The sequence below is a fragment of the Peromyscus maniculatus genome, chromosome 2 (genome assembly GCF_049852395.1).
Source record: "Peromyscus maniculatus bairdii isolate BWxNUB_F1_BW_parent chromosome 2, HU_Pman_BW_mat_3.1, whole genome shotgun sequence".
NCBI lineage: Eukaryota > Metazoa > Chordata > Mammalia > Rodentia > Cricetidae > Peromyscus > Peromyscus maniculatus.
This window is the reverse complement of record NC_134853.1, coordinates 39,968,452-39,989,287: the sequence shown is the minus strand read 5'-3', so window position 1 is coordinate 39,989,287 and position 20,836 is coordinate 39,968,452. Positions and strand designations below refer to the sequence as shown.

General features: G+C 39.5%; 1 pseudogene; it reads right to left on the bottom strand.

The window, feature by feature from the left end:
* Positions 1 to 15,560: 15,560 nt before the first annotated feature.
* On the bottom strand, positions 15,561 to 16,372 carry LOC143271731 (60 kDa heat shock protein, mitochondrial pseudogene; annotated as a pseudogene).
* Positions 16,373 to 20,836: the final 4,464 nt, after the last annotated feature.

Genomic DNA, 20,836 nt, shown 5'->3' with positions numbered 1-20,836 from the left:
GAAAGTTGAAATATCAGAGAAGCAGAACAAGCCAGTCACAAGCTCTTAAATCTAGGAAATCTTTAGTCTCAAGACAGTGAGTTCCTGTTTCCTCATGCCTTATATACCCTTTTCTTCCCTGCCATCTTATTTTCTGGGATTAAAGGCGTGTGTGCTTCCCATGAGATCTCAAGTGTTGGGATTAAAGGTGTGTGCCATTACACCTGGCTCTGTTCCCAGCGTGGCCTTGAACTCACCAGATCCAGGTGTATATCTGTCTCCCAAATGATAGGATTAAGGGTATGTGCCTTCACTGTCTGGCCTCTATATCTAATCTAGTGGCTGGCCCTGTCCTCTGATCTCCAGATAAATTTTATTGGGGTGCACAATATATCACCACAGCAACATTTAAGGAGAATTAATCTAATTTTAGCGTCTTTGTATCTAGCCTCAACAGTTATGATTTTGAGTGTTCTTTCTTCATATACATCCAGATTTGGGGTTTTGATTATCATTTTCCTTTTGCATTAAAAGTTTCATGTAGTAATTCTCATAATTAAGGTCTAATGCTGATTAATTCTTGCAGTCTTTGAATGTCTAAAAACATCTGTATTTTGCCTTCATCTTTTAATAATTTTCATGAGGATAAAATTTTTCTTTCAGTACTGTTGATGTTGGTTTTTAAGTTCCCTACTGTCTTCCTGTTAGCCTTGTTCTGTGTGCAGTCTCTCACACTGTTCCTGTGTGCAGTCTCTCACACTGTTCCTGTGTGCAACCTCTCACACTGTTCCTGTGTGCAATCCTCTTGTCTCCTTAGCTAAGTTCATTTCTCACTAATCTTCTTATTTTCTCTGATTGCTTTTAAGATTTCTCTTTTTCACCGGTTTCATTAGTTTTAGGATAGTGTGTCTTTTTATAGATTTTTTTAATGTTTCTTAAATTTTAGATTTATTGAGATTGTCTAATATAGAAACATTTGGGCCTTAATTTCTTCAAGTTTTTTATTCCTTCTTTAATGTGTTTATTTATTCCTGTGTGTCATGGCACACATGTGATGGTTAGAAAACAATTTGTGGAAACTGGTTCTCTCCTTCCAACACGTGTGTCCAGAGACCAAGCTCATCCTCAGGCCTGGCAGCAAGCAACTTTCTCTGCTGAATCATCTTGCTGACCCTTTCTTCACATATTGTATTTACTATACCCTCCTCTCCACTGAATACATTTATATTAGATGGTTTGAAAGTCTCCCATAGTTCACCAGTGCTCTTTTGATTTTCCCTTGCTTTTTATTTCAATATTTTGCCTTGGATAGTCTTCAAATTCACTGTGTATCCTGTGTATCAAGTGAATTTTTCATCCCCAGAATTTTAATTTGAGTCACATTTGTATCTCCCTTGTTACTACTTCATGTGTTACTTTTCCCCCTCCAGCTTTTTGAGCTTGTGGAATACATTGTAAAACATTGTTTTCATTTCCTGTCTACTAGTTCTATTATCTATGCCATTTGGGCATAAATTTCAACTCTGGGTGAAGTCAGAGTGGCTCATCTCTGACTATGGGTCATATATAGTCCTAATTTGTGGCATGCCTGGAACTTCTTAGATACCAAATCTGGTGAATTTTATTTCACTGGGTATTGGGATTGCTGTTTTCTCTCTACATAATATTGAGCTTTGATTCAGGACATACTTAATCACCAAGAGTATGATCTTTTGCATCTTACTGTAAGCTTTGTTAGGAAAGACCAGGGTGATGTGTGGTCAATGTTTGATTTCCCCAATGATGAGGCAAAACTCTTCTGAGTTCTGAGTACCCAGTGATATATGGAGTATAATGTCTTTGAGAACTGTTGTACACTATTTCCAGCCCTTCCTGAGCTCTAAGGATGACTTCCTCTATTTTTGGGTGGTTCCATCCCTGACCTCAGCTCGTCTTCTCTTACCAGTACACTAATAGCAATCAACTGAACCTCTCAGAGCAACCGCTGATGGTTTCAAAGTATCCACTCTGTGTAGCTCTTCTTTCTAGCACTCAGCCTTCGGATTACCTGATGCCCAAGCATCAGCCAGGACCACTGCTCGACTCTTCACCTTCCACTGTAAGTCTCTTCCTTGAATTCAAGGCTAAGACCTTTCTCCCAGCTTGAAACTAGGGGCCTCAGTTTATTTGTTTTCTGTCACTTGGGAATCACTGCCCTTCCGTACTGATGCCCAATATCCCAGTACTGTGGGATTTTTTGTTTGTTTTTATAGGTATCATCAAGTTTTTTGTTTGCTTCCTTGGGGAGAGTAAATTGGCCCACTGTCATTCTGTCTTGACCAGAAGTAGAAATCTGAGTATGCTTTTGACAATCAATCTAAGGAGAAATGATTTGTATAGGAAAAGCAGAAAGGGATTGTGTACTAGTAATGAACTCCCAAAAAACTAAAACAGAGATAACCTTAATGCTTTAAAAGTCAAGAAAAGAAGCCTGTTGTAGGGTACATGTTTATAATCTCAGTGCTCTGGCAGCAGAGGCAGGGGGAGCTACAGTCCAAAGTTAGCCTTGGTTACATAATAAATTCAAGACCACCCTGGGCATGAGACCCTGTCAAAAAAACAAATAAATAAATAAGTCCAGCAAAAAAAAATGGCTGCTTTATTTCCAGTCCAAGAAACAACTGACAAACTAGATATTCATCTAAATATATTCCCTATCTTTTTGTTCTCAGAACAACTCCCTTCGGTCTTCAACCAGCATCCTACATTTTCCACCATCATTTGTACCCACATTTAACAAGCGAATTGAGATTTTAATACTCTGGCTATTTCTACTGTTGGAGTCCATGTCATAGTGGGTACCTTGGCAACAAAGAATAGATGCAGATGGCCAAAATGTGTGGAACCTAATAAAAACCATGAGATGCCAAGATTATCTGAGAGGGTGGGGATTTGAAGCAAATACCTGAGAAACCAAATATGGAAATCCTTTCTTCCTACAATTTCCATTAATAACTTAGCAACTATGGCCTGTGGGTTGACTGTGAGTGAAACTGAAATAGGATGAGATTAGAAGGGATGTTCTGTCTTTCCAAATGTTCCTTTGTACCACCCACATGACTTCTTTCATAAGTCAGTTTGAATTCAGGCCTTAGCCTATTATATACCTATCACATAAAAGCATTTTATATATAATATTGTATATTTGGGCAAAAACTGAATTACTGTTCACTGAGCTTATTTTAATCTACGGTGAAAGAAAATAAGAAGCAGAGCAGAAGGACATGAAAAACATGAAGTTTTGTGAAGAACCTGAGTGACTTTTGCGTTGTGGGCAAGAAAAGTTCAAAAGCAGTCATATGATGGTGAAGACTGTCAGTTTGACATAATCTAGAATCACATAGAAGATGAAACTTGGTGGCTGAAGAGATGGCTCAGTGGTTAAGACTGACTGTTCTTCCAGAAGACTCGTGTTCAATTCCCAGCACCCACAAGGCAGCTCACAACTGTCTGTAACTCTATTTCCAGGAGAGCCCATGCCCATGGCAAAACACCAATGTACATAACATAAAAATAAATGATTTTTTTAAAAAAAGAAGATGAACCTCTTGGCATGTCTGAGAGGGAGTTTCTAAATTGGGGTAATTGAGATGAGGAGACTCAGCCTAAGTGTGGGTGATACTATACCATGACCTGGGGGCCTGAATTACTAATAAGTCAGAATCACTCAGGTTCTTTGGATACAGGCAAAATACAGTCAGTTCTTTGCTTGCTGTTCTCTTGGAACATCCTCAGGCAGCAATTCAGGCCTAGTTGATTCCTAATCTAAACCTTCAATGTTTATACCTTCATGTTGCTACTGACGCTTATACACTATTTGAGGATTTGTCTATGTGTCTCATGCCATAAGTCAAGATATAACTTCTGCAGCCAAAGGGAAGGAAATGGGCCAAGAAAGAGAGACAGGATAGGCAGTGATCTGTATGCCACAGAACGCTCCTTGGAGCACATACTGGAACACTGCTGTAGCACTGTGTTTCACGTGAGGACAAGCTAACAAAAGGCAAGCAAATGTGTTGTGAATGCCACAGCTCAGGAAAGCCACAGCTCTTCTGTGCACCTCAGATTATAGGCTCAATGTTACTGCCTTGCCCGGGGCTGGCTGATGTGCCCCCTGCTGCAGAGCACAATGGCACCATTCCTCAGCATCTGCAGACAGAGGCTGAAACCCAAGATCACAAATCATGTTCTCCGGTCAGTTCTCAGAGCAAGGTTTTCCTGTTTCAAGGAAATTTTTATTTTATGTGTGTGTTATACATAAAAACATCAAAAGACTTTTCATTAATTGCATGTTGTCTATAAAATCCATTAATAAAAACAAAATGATGCCACCTACTCAAATTAACCTATAGTGAACAGGGAAAAAGAAAGTACCTGATTACCAATGAGCTAACTGCTTGTATGCATTTCACTATCCATAAAAAACTAAAAGACACTACATCTGTGGTCCCAAAAGGCATGTGTCATGAGCAAAACACAGTGCATATATATTTGTACTTCATATTGATGGGCTCTGCAGCCATGGTTTCAGACTGAAAATGTTCTTGAGAAATGTATGCCTTGTGGCTAAAGAGATGGCTCAATGGTTAAGAGTTTGCTGCTCTTCGAAAGGATGCAAGTTCAATTTCCAGCACCCACATCTAGTGCCTCACAGCCACCAATAACTCCAACTCCAAGAGGTCAGATTTGTATGGCCACAATGGGCACATACACGGGTGCACACCCACATAAAAAACAATATACACACTCACAACTTAAAATAATAAATGGTTTTTAAAAAAACAACTTTTCCTTCTTTCTATACTTGAGCCACTTGCAGATGCATCCAAGTTTCACTTTATGACATTTCTCTGTGATGAGGCTCCTCCCTGTACCGACACAGCCACTGAGCAGCTGCAGCAGCAGCAGCAGCACTGGTTTCGTGGAGGTCTGAAGGGCATTGCTTTCAGAAAGGCAAAAGGCATGAGGAAAACCAGAAAGGTACTGTGAGCGGCATGAGATGCCCTGGAAGAGCATTTACAACAGGTTTGCTTGCCTTTTGTTCAGCTTGTTCTCACTTGAAACACAATGCTATCACCCAGTGTTTAACGAAAAAAAAAAAATTTACTTTCCCACCTACAGAGGGCAGTCATGACATGCACACTCAATGAGCAGTTCCACCTGGGAAAAAAAAGATAAGTGGATAAGCCACTACTGATCCACAGAACGGATCAGCCTTTTGCTTTGTTTAGTGTAACTTTTCGGGAAGGTGCCCAGCATACGCAGACACAGCCCAACATTAACCAACCGAAGAACAAAGAGGATCCACTGGTGTGGTAAAACCAGATGACAAGCTCCTCGTGAGGTACTTGTTGGAAAAGCATGCCCAGCCTTTCCCATGAAAACCAAGAGTACCTCGAGGAGCATCTTCCCAGGCAGGCTGCCAGGGCACAATTGCTGCCCCTGTTCAGAGCAGAGAGAGATTATAACCCCAGTGTTCACCAAGACACAGAAAATAAAGACTCTCAGGCTGGGACCAGTGTCAAGGTAAGACGATCTTCACAATCCCCACTGACTTTGCCGGGGGAAAAGCTTAATCTGTAAAGAATGTGAAGTCAGCAGCCAGTTTTAGTGTCATTATTCACAGTGCATTAGTGAGGATTTGTCAAGAATACTTTTGAAACAAACTACAGGTAATGTAAAAACTTGAAACTTACCTGATGTCCAGGTCTCTCCATCCTAAACAGCTTCCCTTTGCCACTGCTTTTTTGTCTGAGTTCTTGTTTTGTTTAATGGTTTGTGGTTGTTTGTTTACTTGCTATGCTTTTGTGCTTGAGACTGAAGCCTTGGCCTCAGGCATGCTAAGCAGGTGCTCAGCCACTGAGCCACATCCCCACAGCTTTGGCTGTTTGTTTCTTTTTATGAGCTGTCTTTAAAAGCAGAAATCCTGTACTTAGTTTCTTTAGCTATTGCTATTAACACTTGAATATTTTCTCTGATATAAATACTATATGCCAAATAATTGTGAAATAAAAAATAGACTTCTTTCTAAAACATTACTACAGAATCACAATAAATTTCTAAAGGAACATAAATATGAAAGAACTAAGAAATGCTATTTTTAAAATGTATAGCTCCCTAAAGTGAGTTTCCTAAGTGTGAGTTTCTGCCATTAGATCATCCTATTCCAGAGTGACATTCTTCCTATTCAGTGTTGTATGTTTCTTTGCAGAATGTACAGTTTAAGACTGCAAATCCTCTTAACTATTTATAGAAGTATCTCTTAACAGTTACTGGTATGGAAAGGAATGGGTTTGTGTCAATGTTAAAGAAATAGTTGGCAGAGCTCAGGAATAAACATTGCAAACCCACAGAAAACCTGTCCAAATATGTCAGTCAGCAGTGAAAAATTCAGCTGTCCCTCAGTCATGGCTTATATCCTGATCATTATATGACAGACTTTGTACTTCCTTCTCTAGATCTTTCCCCTAATGTTATTTTAACTAGTTGACACAAGCAGAAGAAAGGTTAAAGGAAAATAAGTTTTTTGTGAATCTTTTTCTGTAGAAATAATTTTAATTTTCTGATGTGTGTGAGTAGACTATGAATTTCTGCCACTCCTACCATGGTCATCAACTAAAACAAGGGTTTATTTGATCAGCTGGTCATTTTGAGTGTTTCAGGTAGGGTTTCAATAGGTAGCTAAAACTGGCCTCAAACTCCAAAGCCTTAGTATCCTGTCATTAACAATGCGTACCCCACAACTGGCTGAGCATTGTCACTAAGATGAAACTGAACTGAAACTAAAATGAAAGGGTATCATGGGTAGGAGTCCTTTATTTTAATGAACATTTTTATCAATTCTTTGAGAATTCTATACAATGTATTTTGATCATATTTACCACCAACTCCTCCACTTAACTCCACCTAGATCTACGCCCAGCCCCATTTTTTGTCTTTTATGTCTGTCTTCTTTTCCTTTGTTTATAACCCACCAACTAGGAGTTCTTCATTAGCAAGTATCTAAAAGTAAGCAATATTCAAAAGAGATTTCTCCAAGCCATAAATTAGATGATACTCAGAAAAAATAGACAACAAATGTGTGTGTGTGTGTGTGTGTGTGTGTGTGTGTGTGTGTGTGTGTGTATCTCCATCTGTATTTGGGGAGACTAGTTATAGAACTCACCTGATATGAAAACCATCAGATGTTCAAAGTTCCCTATATAAATGATATAGTATTTGTATAATGTATGCATATAGTCCAGGATATTTTAACTCATATCTAGATTACTTATAATACTTAAAATAACAAAAATATTATTCAAAGAATTATTATTCTGAATTATTTAGAAATAACAAGAAAAAAATCTGCATATACTCAGTGTAGAAGCAATTTAAAATATGTTATTTATATAATACATGTGTATACAATTCTTAGACTGTGGTTGGTCGAATCCAAATATGCAGATGTATAGGATATGGAACCCTTAGGTAAAGAAAGCCAACTGTTGGCTGGGCGGTGGTGGCGCACGCCTTTAATCCCAGCACTCGGGAGGCAGAGGCAGGCGGATCTCTGTGAGTTCGAGGCCAGCCTGGGCTACCAAGTGAGTTCCAGGAAAGGCGCAAAGCTACACAGAGAAACCCTGTCTCGAAAAACCAAAAAAAAAAAAAAGAAAGCCAACTGTGTATGCAATTGGATACTTACACAACTTTATATAACTATTTAATACAGATACATATTATATATATATATGCATATATATGTGTGTGCTATTAAAGTTTCAGATCTGTAATGGATGTGTTTTACGTGGAATCACATGAAAACAGAATGTCAAGGAATGTAAGAATCACCAGGACATCTTCAGACAACATTCTAAAACCCCCTGCACACTGTTGGTCCTGGGCAATCCAATCTGTCTTCTTGACCTTGTTACTCTGAATAATCAATCAGGTTCCAGCCTTTATAGCAACCAGTGACAAGAGCAGTCAGTGGTCCCATTGTTATGTTACTGTCCCTTTAGCCCCACTTTGTCTTTAAAGAAAACTTTCCATATTTTATTTGAATGTACAGATGCTACATGTCTCTCCCTAGAAAATGAAAGTTTGGTACACTCAATTATTTGGATTCTACAAATCAATGAACTGTTGTTACCTGCAAAACCTTGGACTAGGTACTGTGGAGAATTTTTAAAAGATAGGGAAAAACATATCACCTCTTCTCTATTAATTTATAATATATTGGAAAAACAAGTATACTGTCATATTATCAGCATTGTGCAAGACTAACATAGGATACGTATTTGATTGCATTCTTTCAAATCAGTTTGGTAGTAAAACAATAAGAGATAGTATATCATCCGTCAGGGTAAAAATTACTGCAAAGGCTCTGAAGAAAAAGGAAGGAGCAAAATTTAAAGTAGACATGAAATAATCTCTAAGAATTGAAAAAAATAGTAACTCATACAAATAGAAAAGGGGAACACAGGCAAAATGGAGCTTAATGCTGAGGGGTTAGCAAGAAAACCCTTCAAAATTCCTCAAGCTCAGCCTCACACCTCAGAAAAACTCATCAAAAATGGGCCACAAGCAACTGTACAGAAGACTGTAACACACTTAGAAGAAAAATGAGAGAGAATATAACACTAGGCAAAAATGTAGACCTCAAAAACATAGTTAGTAAAAGAAAAAGAGTCAATAAATTGTGCCTTATCAGAATTATTTTAAATTGGTCTGCAAAAACCTCAGAGTATGAAAGATGGCCAAGTGGTAGCACATGCCTTTAACCCTACCAGAGGCAGATGAATCTCTGTGAGTTTGAGGCCAGCCTGGTCTACAGAGTGAGTTCCAGGATGACATAAAGAAACCCTGTCTGCATGGGCAGGCTTTTGGGAGCCCAGTGCCTGCGGTGTGGCACCTTGCGCAGCCTTGATGTGGCCAGGAGGGACTTGGACCTGCCTAGGCTCAGTGTGCCAGGCTCTGCTGACTCCCCATGGGAGACCTTGATTTGGGGGATGTGGGGATATGGAGTGGCTAGGGAGGGAGGGCTGGGAGATAGGAGGAGGTGGGATCTGTGGGTGATATGCAGGGTAAGTAGAAAATTTCTTAATAAAAAAAAAGAAAAAAAAACACTTCCTTTTTACTTTAAACACACACACACACACACACACACACACACACACACACACACACACACACAAAGAAACCCTGTCTTGGAAAAAAAAAGTATGGAAAGATGAGCTTTAAATGGCAAGGAATAATCTGTAAACCTCCTGAATTAGTTACTTTTCTTTTTTTTTTTTTTTTTTTTTTTTTTTTTTTTTTTTTTTTTTTTTGAGACAGGGTTTCTCTGTGTAGCTTTGCGCCTTTCCTGGAATTCACTTGGTAGCCTAGGCTGGCCTCGAACTCACAGAGATCCGCCTGGCTCTGCCTCCCGAGTGCTGGGATTAAAGGCGTGCGCCACCACCGCCCGGCTAGTTACTTTTCTTATTGTGGTAACAAAAACCTAGCAAACGCCAATAAGGGTCTGTTTTGTCTTACAGTTTGAGGGGATATAGTCTACCATGGTAGGGAAGGCATGATGGTGGCAGATGTCTCCAAGGTGGCAGGATTGTGTAACCTGGACTCTTGACATCCTCACATCTTGGCAGAACATGGACAGGAAGTAAAGTCAGGCTATAAATTCTCAGATCCATCCCTAGTTACCCACTTCTAGTAATCCTGCATCTCCTAAATGTTCGACAACCTTCCAAAGCAGTGCTAACACATGGGGTCCAAGTTTTCAGACACATGAGCTTATGAGGGATATTACACCAACAACTAGCCTGAATCTACTAAAGTCCTGGTATCAAGTAGAGTTTAAAAAACTCAGAAAAAGAAAACAATCTAACTAGAATATAGAGAAAAGTTATAAAGTGATAGTTTATCAAATAGCATCTAAAGAAGACAGATACATGGAAAGATGTCCATTATTATCAGCCACAGACAACAGCAAATTAAAACCATAGTGAGAAAAAATACTACATATCTAGCAGAATGGCTAAAATGGAAAAAAAAACATAAGTATAAAAATATTAGTACACAAGCCGGGCGGTGGTGGCGCACGCCTTTAATCCCAGCACTCGGGAGGCAGAGGCAGGCGGATCTCTGTGAGTTCGAGGCCAGCCTGGGCTACCAAGTGAGTCCCAGGAAAAGGCGCAAAACTACACAGAGAAACCCTGTCTCGAAAAATCCAAAAAAAAAAAAAAAAAAATATTAGTACACAAAAAAGAATGCCTGAAAAAGCCATAAGGAATTCAACTATTAAGTATTTACAAAAAACAAACAGAAACAAAACAAAACAAAACAAAAAACCCACCAAAACCTGTAATGCACAGAATTTAGTGTATATATACATATTTAGTTAGAATGAATTTTTCTTATCTGGGATGATGGTACTCCCTCTTAATAGCCAAAGACCAACTAACAAAAACCCCAATATTAAACATGAGAAGTCCTCTTTTGAGTTGTTGGCCAGAGATGTCTAAGAGACTCCCAAAACATACAGCCTATTGCTTTTGCCCATGGCTACTGCCACCCCTCCCCCCAGTGGAGGAAGGTAAGTCTGTAGCCATAAGTTTCTCAGGTCCCACCCAGCTGCACAGGCCCACATTTCTCTATATGGTCATGGTGTTACCAGTATGCTGGCATCTTGCTGCTCCTTGGGTAGCAGGCTGGTGTCTCCTTTCCTCTCCTTTCTCCTTTCACTCTTGGATTTTCCCACCTGGCTCCATCCTGCCCTGCCAATGCAGCTTTATTTATCAACCAATCAGAGCAACACATACTCACAGAGTACAGAAAGACATCCTGTGCATTTCTCCTTTTCTGTCTAATCAAAAAGAAAAGTTTTAGCTGGGCGGTGGTGGTACATGCCTTTAATCCCAGCACTCGGGAGGCAGAGGAAGGCAGATCTCTGTGAGTTCGAGGCCAGCCTGGGCTACCAAGTGAGTTCCAGGAAAGGCGCAAAGCTACACAAAGAAACCCTGTCTCGAAAAACCAAAAAAAAAAAAAAAAAAAAGAAAAGTTTTAACATGAATGTAGTAAAATTACATATAACAAAACAGCTATAAAGCAAGAATTATAGTTACAATATCTAGTCCATTTCTATTTGGCAAAATTAAAGAAAATATTTTATCCTATTTTTGTGAGTTTAAAGTTTTATATCTAATTTATCTTTTATCATAATTAAGGGAAGTTATAATTATAACTATCTAGTCTTCAATTCCACCAAAGACCCCAGAAGGATATAATATTATCTAAGTAAACAGGAAGTACATTGTAAGCAACTTCCAAAAATCTAGGATGACAGAGACAGCTGGCTGTCTGGACAGTCATCCAAAGTTCTTCTACAACATTGGGGCATCCAGCTTTAGCCTGCAGGTCTAGAGTCTCTGGCAGACATTTTCGTGAAGCAGGAAATTTGAAGGATTGTCTCACCTATTGGCAAAGCTCATCAGTCATTTCCCTCTGTGTCCTGCAGAATGTCTGGCAGTATCTTCTGTGAAGCAGGAACCAGAAGGACCATCTCGCCCTGTTTAGGCAAAAATTAGTGGTCATTTTCTCATGGGTCCTGCATGTCTAGTTTATACAACATATTGTCAAGCAGTCCAGGCAAGAGCAGTTTCTTGCCCAAATGGCTACCTTTAACCATAAATAAAGCAAACTCTATATGGAGTTTCTTCAATGCCCATCATCTTTTTGAAGTAGATTGGTGCTGCCAGAAGCAGACATGTCTCAGTGTCCAGAAAAGTCTAAGTTCTTAAAACATTTTAAATGCCATATTCTGTAGATCTTTGAAGTGTTTGAAGATTACCTATTTGAAATATATCTTTATATACCTAAAAAGTTTAACAACTATAAGTTTGATTATCATAGATTAATTAATCTGTATTTCTTAATTACATATTATAATTTTAAGTGAGTCGCATAAACAGAATACCTTAAACAAGAGTAGAAATATACATACACTATAACAAAATTAACTTTAAATTTATACCAATAAACTAAAATCCATAGCAATGTAAAACATTTTTAAAAAGTTGTTGCTCTTTAAAAGTAGATTCAATAATCTACCCTTTTATCCTATCATATCTACATCCCTTTTTCTTCTTTAGAAAGAGATTGCATTTACAATTAACCTGCCTTTAAATAAAAATAAACCTTTATAAATAGTATTTTTGGGAAATTGGGTGTAGCTTCTCATATTACTTCCTGCTGGCTGGGGTGCTGGCAATCTTATGGGGATACTGAGAAAATTCAAAATAATGGTCAAATCTTGGGAAGACTTATTTGTTGATAGATACCATCTGTTAAGGTTTAGGAGGTCTCTCTTGATCAAATCTGATCCATCTTAACCTGGAACAAATTCATAGCCTCTTGCTTCCTGTGGAAACAAAAGGAGAGCCTCCTTTCTAAAGCAACATATCCTTAGACTCAAAATTTGAAGTCAAGACACCTTTAAAATATACATATTGGTTTAACTGAGTAGCCTTTACAATCAAATGTCTTTCTGCAGTTAAAAATCCCAAAGACAATATAATCCAGGCTTTCTGTGTAATTTCCCTCTTTATGTGGCTTATTTTTTATATTACTTTATTCTTTTTAAAGGCCTATTTCATTGTTTTAAGACTATGTATTTCTTCTTCATGGTTGTCTCTACCTTCTGACCATAGTTTTAAACCGCAGCATGGCTAGGACTAAAGTGACAGCCTTGACTGCTGACCTTGCCCACCTCAGTTTCCGAACATGGCAGAGGTAAGCCTACCACCAACTCTGGGAGGCAGTGGGTCTGTGCTTCCAATAAGTAGCATGTAGCCCAGAAACCTTTTTTTTTTTTTTTTTTGTCTGTACTAGTAAAAGCTAAATCTGCCATACAGCATGTTCCTAGCTTGAGACACCTGTATGTACCAGGGCAGGAATCCACCATGGTGAAAGTCAAGCCTGCACACTGTGATGTCTCTATATCACAGCTTGCCTGAGAGACACAACTAGGAAGCTGTTTTTAGCTCCATTTTAGAATCTTTTTTTAAAGCTTTCTCGGGTTTGGGGTAGAAATTCTTGCTACCATGTCTGGGTGTCAAAATGTAGCTTTTCTCAGGTCTCATCTGGCCCCAAAGTCCCAAAGTCTGCTGGCATGTTGCTTCTTAGACATCAGGCTGGCATCTCCTCTCCTTTCTCCTTTTCACTCTTTCTCTTGGATTTTCCCACCTGGCTCCATCCTGCCCTGCCATAGACCAATCAGAGCAATACATATTCACAGCATACAGAAAGATACCCCACAGCCTAAGTCCCTATTTCTGAAGATACCATGCAGTTCAGAAACAAGAACCAGAGATCCCTGTTCTGGAAGTGATCTGAATGTCCCCTTCATGAGGACTAGCTCTCATGGTACCAGAGTTTGGCATGAATGCTTCCAAAGGAGGGAAACAGCCAACAGTCCTACCTAGCTATGACATCTGTAAGCCACATCAATAACTTAGCATATCACAATAACCCTATGGATGAAGTAGTGGCACACATACCTTGGCAGTAACCAACAACTCTTTAATTGCACTTAACCCACTCAACAAGAGGATACCATGCCTAGTACTGGAAATTTAGACATACATACAAGTAACATTATACAAACTCAAGGGGTTGCATTTAGGAATATATATGTGTGTATATATGTAGGGTTTGGGGCCAGACTGTACTCTACTCCATAGGCTCATATGTTTGAATGTTTGGTCCTAAGTTAGTAGAACTGTTTGAGAAGGATTGGGAGGTGTGGCCTTGTTGGAGAAGGTGTATTACTGGGGGGGGGGAAGGTTTTGAAGTTTTACAAGCCAACACTTGATCCAGTGTCTCTTTCTGCCTGTGGATCAGAACCTAAAGCTTTCAGCTACTGCTTCATCACAATGCCTGTCTGCTCCACACCATGATGACATGAACTAACCCTCTGTCGTAGCTAGGGTTTTTATTACTGTGAAAAGACACCATGACCTTAGCAACTCTTATAAATAAAACATTTAATTGGAGTGACTTATAGTTTCAGAGGTTTAGTCCATTATTATCAAGACAGGGAGCATGATGGCATGCAGGCAGACATGGTGCTGTGGTAGCTGAGAGACCTATATCTTGCAGGCAACAGGAAGTCACTTGACTGTGACACTGACCAAAACCTAAGCAAAAGATCTCAAAACCCAGTCCCCACAGTGACATATTTCATACAACAAGGCCATACCCACTCCAACAAAGCCACAAATATAATAGTGCCACTCCCTATGAGATTATGGGAGCCAATACATTCAAACTACTATACCCTCAAAAACTATAAGAAAGCTTCCAACTAAATGCTGTAAGAGTTGACTTGGTCATGGTGCCTCTTCACAGCAATAGAACAGTAACTAAGACAAATACATAGATGCATGCAATAACAATTAGTGGAAATGATGCCACGAATTTGAAGGAGATCAGGGAGGGGTATTTGGGAGGGCTTGGAGGAAGGAAAGGGAAGGGATAAATGTTATAATCATAATCTTAACAAAATATTACTAACTAGAATAACTAAAAAGTGATACTACCTAATGCTGGCAACAATGCAGAGAAACGCCACCTTTCACACATTGCTGTGAGGACTTAAAATGGTACAGCCAACCTAGGACACCGAATGTGCCTCTTCCTGTACTTTCACTATTGGGCATGTATTCCAGAGAGCTGGAAAAATCACATTCAGACACATCTTGTACAATTCTACAGCAGCTTTATTTGCAATATTCCCAAAAATCCTTTAAGAATTAATGAGGGAACAGACTATGATACATCAGTACATCACATCTTGGAATACTGTGAAGCAGCCAGAAGGAAACAACTTTTTTTAACTTTAAACAAAATGTTTATTACACAAAGGTTTTTGTGTAATTGGAGAGTTTTCTACTTTAAACACAAATATTCTCACTCTCCACAGAAAGGCTGATTCTGAACTTCTCATCTGGTGACACAAGAATAGTAGCAATGCCTCAGAGATTTAAGCTGAAAGCAGGACACTGGTATATGGCTCTTGCACCTAGTATCAGGAATGTACAAGCATCTTTATTTAAAAATACAAAATAAAAAATCTGTAGGTGTGGACAATGACAGCAGTAAACCATTATATATTGCCAATAGAAATCAATAACTGATGGTTACTATGATCAGTCAACCTTCTCTTCAGTCACTTTCTTCATGTGACTTCTCTGAAGTTATCAATGAGGAACCTCCCTTGTGCTTCCCATCACAGTTCATTGATAAGGGCAAAACACTATTCTAGGCATTAGAACATACCACCTCCCATACCCCCTCCCATTCCACCCATTCCAGGGCCCTTCTCTTCTGTAGGAATTTCTGTCTCTACAACTTCTGCTGTAGTTAACAAGGAGTCCATCCCAGCAGCAGCCAGTAAAGCAGTTCTTACAAACTTTGTTGGATCAATGATCCCCTTTTCCACTGTGTTCACAAAAACTCCAAGCATAGCATCATAACCAACTTCTGAGGAACTTTGCAGAATTTTCTCAATTATCAAAGGGCTTCAGATGAGCACTGGCAATTTCAAGAGCAGGTGCAACAGACTGGACACCAGAAAATTTCTTTTCCTTCAACAGAACATGGGCATCTTGGAATTCACATTTTTACCTTTTGAAGTATTAATAAAATACTGAGAAATATATCCTCTATCAAACTTCACTCCTTCAATAATTTCTAATTCATCATTCAGGATTTTTTCATACTTTACTGTGATGACACTTTTTCTTCCAAACATTTTCATTGCATCAGAAATGATGTTTCCAATGTCTTTGTCTCCATTTGCAGAAACTGCAACCTGAGCAATTTCTTCAGGGGTTGTCACAGATTCAGATTATTTTTTAAGTTCAGCAATTACAGCATCAACAGCCAACATCACACCTCTCCTGATCTGCACTGGACTAGCTAGCACCTTTGCTGACCTTCTCAAAGTCCTCCTGGGCAATAGAAGAGGCCAAAACAGTAGCAACGGTGGTGCCATGCCCAGCCTCTTCACTTGTGTTATTGGCAACATCTTGAGCAGGTTTAGCTCCAGTGTTTTTGTATCTAGTCTTTAAATCAATTGACTTTGCAGCAGTGACCCCCTCTTTATAACTTTGGTACTTCCCCAATTCTGTTCAATAAGCAATGTTCTTCCCTATGGGTAACAACTACAACATTGGCTGAAAGGTCTACATCTTGAAGCATGAAGGCTCAGGCATCTGTAACAAATTTTATATCTTTTGGCATAGGGCCAAGTGAGATGATGAGTCAGTGCCCAGGACACCTGTCTCATTGGGAAGATGATTGGTAGTGGAAGCATTTTTTTGCGGGGCTGCAGTGGGAGTGCAGGAGGCTGTCAGTGGCAGTGAGGGCAGGAAACAACATTTAATGCAATACAACTCTTACAGAGCTCAAAGCAATGCTGAATGACAAGAAGCTAATTCCCAAAGATCATACTGTATGATTCCATTTATATACCATTCTTGAAATAAAATCATGAAGATGGAGAAGAGATTAGTTGTTGCCCAAGATTAGAGATGAAGGGAAAGCGGTGGGTATAGCTAGAAAAAGGTGGGGAATGGCTTAGTGGGAGCCTTGCAGTGACACACATTGATTGTCGTGGCTGGTCCACAAGTCTAGGATGTGATAAAACTTCACATAGCAACATACGCATATTCACAAACACAAAAGTGCATGTAATGCATGGGAAATCTGCATAGCCAATATGAACTGTGCCAATGTTGATCTCCTTGTAAATTTATACCAATTGCAGAATAAAAGTTTAAAAAATCTGACAGGCAGGTTAGATTGATGTTGCCAACATGCTAGTTGCTTACATTTATTACTGTAGCTTTTCTGGTTGTTCCTTTCATTTGAATCCTTGCCCAACTTCATTAAGTCAGTAGATTGAGGCTGTCAGACCAGGTTCAGAAGTTAAAAAACAAGTTTGGAAATACAGTTGGTTACACATGGGAGATCATATAGATGATGACATGAATCTGGGTTTTCTGACTGATTTCAGTGCTAACCTGATAGTTGCCAAAAGCAATTTAGAAAGTAGACTAGACTGGGAAGATGGATCAGTCAGTAAAAGTGCTCGATGTGCAAGTGTGAGGCCTTGCATTTGAATTCCTACCCTACACATCCAAGATGAACATGGTTCCATGTGCCTGTAACCTCATCCTTAGATGGCAGAGATGGGTAGATTCCAGGAGCTCACTGGCCAGCCAGCCTATCTGAAATAGACGAGCTTCTTGTTTTGTGATAGGCCCTGTCGCTAGAGAATGAGGTAGAGCAGTTGATGTCCTTCTCTGGCCTCCACATCACATGTGGAGGGGCTCCATACCAGAGCAGGAACAACTCAAACACAGTAGCATCACCGGAAGCTCACACCAGCATGAGTGACAGTCTGTGACATCTGGAGCCCCTCCCGCTGCAGGACTTGCAGCAGCTGAACAGACTGGAAGGCGTCTCCTTCAGGCTGGTCTGAGCATCTCCTCTGCAGCTCTTGCTCTTTACATACCCTTAAGGGGGAGAGCCTTCATTTCAGGTATTTCCTAAGACTTCTGAGTTTTTTCTTCCAAAATCTTAATGAGGCCACCGTTAGAATGTCCAGAATCCTATCCTTTCCTATTCTTTCCTTTCCTTTCCTTTCCTTTCTTTTCCTTCCCTTCCCTTCCCTTCCCTTCCCTTCCCTTCCCTTCCCTTCCCTTCCCTTCCCTTCCCTTTTATCCTCCTCCTCCTCCTTTTAAAACAGGGTCTTACTGTGTAGTCCTGGCTGCCCTGAAACTCACTGTGTAGACCAGGCTGTCCTTGAATTCATAGAAATTTGTCTGCCTCTGTCTCTTGAGTATTATAATTAAAAGTGTCAGGTACCATGCCTGGCCAACTGCCAAGAGCCTCAAAAGAAAATGCTAAACAACTGTGAAACCAGCACTTGGTAGTGATGGAGACAGGAGTTCAAGACCACCCTTAGCTACATAACAAATTCAAGACCCTGTTTCAAAAGAAGAAAGGTAAACTGAGATCTTATACTTTTGAATACAGCATTCTCAATGACTCTACCTACATGAATTAATTACAGGTTTTCTAACAAGGCACTGTTTTACTATAAAATGAATACTCCCACAATCAGTGTATCGACATACACCCACATATTTCTATCTTCATCAGATTGTTTTACTTTCTTTTATGACAAAGAGTACAAATGCGAGGCCAGATATATCCTGGGTCAGTAGTCTTCCAAGGTAGGAGACATGAGAAAGAAAGACAACATTACAGCCAGTCTGGCGAGACCTTAATATCTGAATGCAGATTTATATGTGTGTGTGTATCTATTGTGTGTGCATTCTTTCCCAGTAATAAATATAACCAGGGATAAGACAAGAGAGCTGTTTCCTCAACATCATTTCCACTTCATTCCAGTGCCTTTCCAGAACTGTGGTCCTAAATACTTCCAGCCTTGTGTGATTCCTTGAGCTAAATTTTGATATTTTAAGTGGTGAATGGAGAAAAATAAATTTCGAGGACTCCAAGTGCAACTACTAAAACGATAGTACTTCGTGTAAGGAAAACATTGAAGAAAGAAGACAGGAAAATTACCTTAGTGAGAAAGCAATTATCCTTGTAGCATCCAAGAACTCACCATCAATGTGTTCTGAAGGCAATAATACTCCATTCTACTTCTTCTTGAGAAATGATGAGTTAACTGAACGCAAAGTTGTGTCTTTTCTTTCTAAAAGTCCTCTGAAAATAACTTCATAGCAGTTAACTTAATTCTTCTGGCATTCTTGGACCTGTTGAGTGAGTTTTCTTGAGGTTCAGTCTGCCCTATTTGTCCTGCATAAGTTCAGGCAGTACAGGACTTACTGGAAGGTCTTTCCAAATGAGCCAGAAATGGATGTGCTCAATTGGCTGCAGACCCAGGGCCTTGGGCTGTCCATAACCATGCTTACATTGTTTTCCTCAAATGGGCAGCATAAACAAAGGCTTGAGAACAGAAAAAAAGATGGTCTTCAGTTATTCAGTTTCTAGCTCACAGTACCCAGGACAAGCCATGTGACATTGGGAAGAAGAGAAGCTGGGGAAGGGGGCACTAAGCTTCACTTTGACAAAGGAAAAGAGTTTTAGTTTTGTTACATAGTATGGTGACTATAGTTAATAATCATAAATTGCTTATTTAAAAGACACTAAAGAATTTTAAACATCCTCCATCCCCCATAACCACAAATAGGTGAGATGAAGCATGCTAATAAGCTTGAAGATTTAATCATTTAACATGTGTTTATGCATAAAAACATACTGCACCTCATAATTACACAAAATTGATATAGTTTAAGTGAAAACAAAATAGAAAACAGAGTTTTAAGGATAAACAAATTAAAAATAAAGTCAAATAATACCTCAATTTGTCATAAGAAATTCTCATTGTATCTCTGAGACTATTATTCCACAGCTATCTAGACAATTCTTTAAGTTGATGAGGTATCTAATATATCAGTCAATGCCTTTGCAGTAATAAATGAAAATGGTGATCAATTTAAAAGTGAATGGCAAAAGACAACCTTCTCAATGTCTCAAAAAATTCATAAAATTTAGTGAATGATTTTGTAATGAATCACAAAAAGATTTCATCGTTACTGACAAACAGCAGGTGCCAGGTGTTAAATCTTCAAATTAGCTTGCTGCTATGGTTTGGGTGTGTTCCCCACATGTTGGAGGCTTGATCCCTAAGGTGACACTGTTAGGACATGGGGCTTAACAGGAAGTGATTGGTCATGAAGGTGTAGTCATCAAAAGTAATGTTCTTGTCACAGAAGTGTGTCAATTATCACAGCAGAGGTTTGTTACAATAGTACCTTTGGCTGTCCTCCACCCTCTCTTGCTATCTTGGTCACACCTTTCTATGTTTTACCATAATACAGCATACCCAGCAGATGCCAGGGCCATGTTATTAAATTTACTGGTCTCTGAGATTGTGAGCCAAATAAACTTCCTTTGTTCTTAAATTATCTAGTTCACAGTACTCTGTGTTAGCAGCAGAAATGTAGTAAGGGGTAGCCCAACTCAGACAACCTGTCTGTCTGCAAGGGAGACTATATTGCTCTACAGTAACAAACAAGACCTAAGATATCTCAGGGAGGTAGGTCCCATGGCTTCACTCGCAGGTATTCCATGACCAAACTAGGCCCTTAGCCAATCTAATTGCAGAATTGGCTGGAAATGTAGAGAAGCCCAAGGTACCAGGAAACACTAACACACAAACATGCACCACACCCTCCAATGAAACCACAATCTGAGCATCTATAAATCCCATTTGAAATTCTGATTGGGACACTGTGATGGTTAATCTTCACCATCAGTTTGACTGGACTTAGGATCACCAAAGAGGCACACCTTTGTGTTTGTCTGAGGGGATTTCCAGGAAGGATTAACTGATTGTGACTGATGCCATCCCGTGGGCTGAGTTGCCAAACACAGGAAAAAAAGAAAAAGGAAAAAGCCAGCTAAATGCCAACACACTCTTTTCTCTGTGTCCTGATCCACTCAGGTATAAGCAAATCCTCAAGTTCTTGCTGTCCTAGCCAGGGGAAGGGAACACCATGCCTTTCCCACTGTAACAGATAGCATCATAAAGTCATGAACCCAAACAAAAAGCCTGGGAATATAGTTCAGTGGTAGAGTACTTGTCTAGGGACCTTTAGGTTCAATCTTACAATAAGATCAGTACAAACACCTTAGAAAACTGCACGGCATGATATAAATGAATTTTTACTGGGAACTT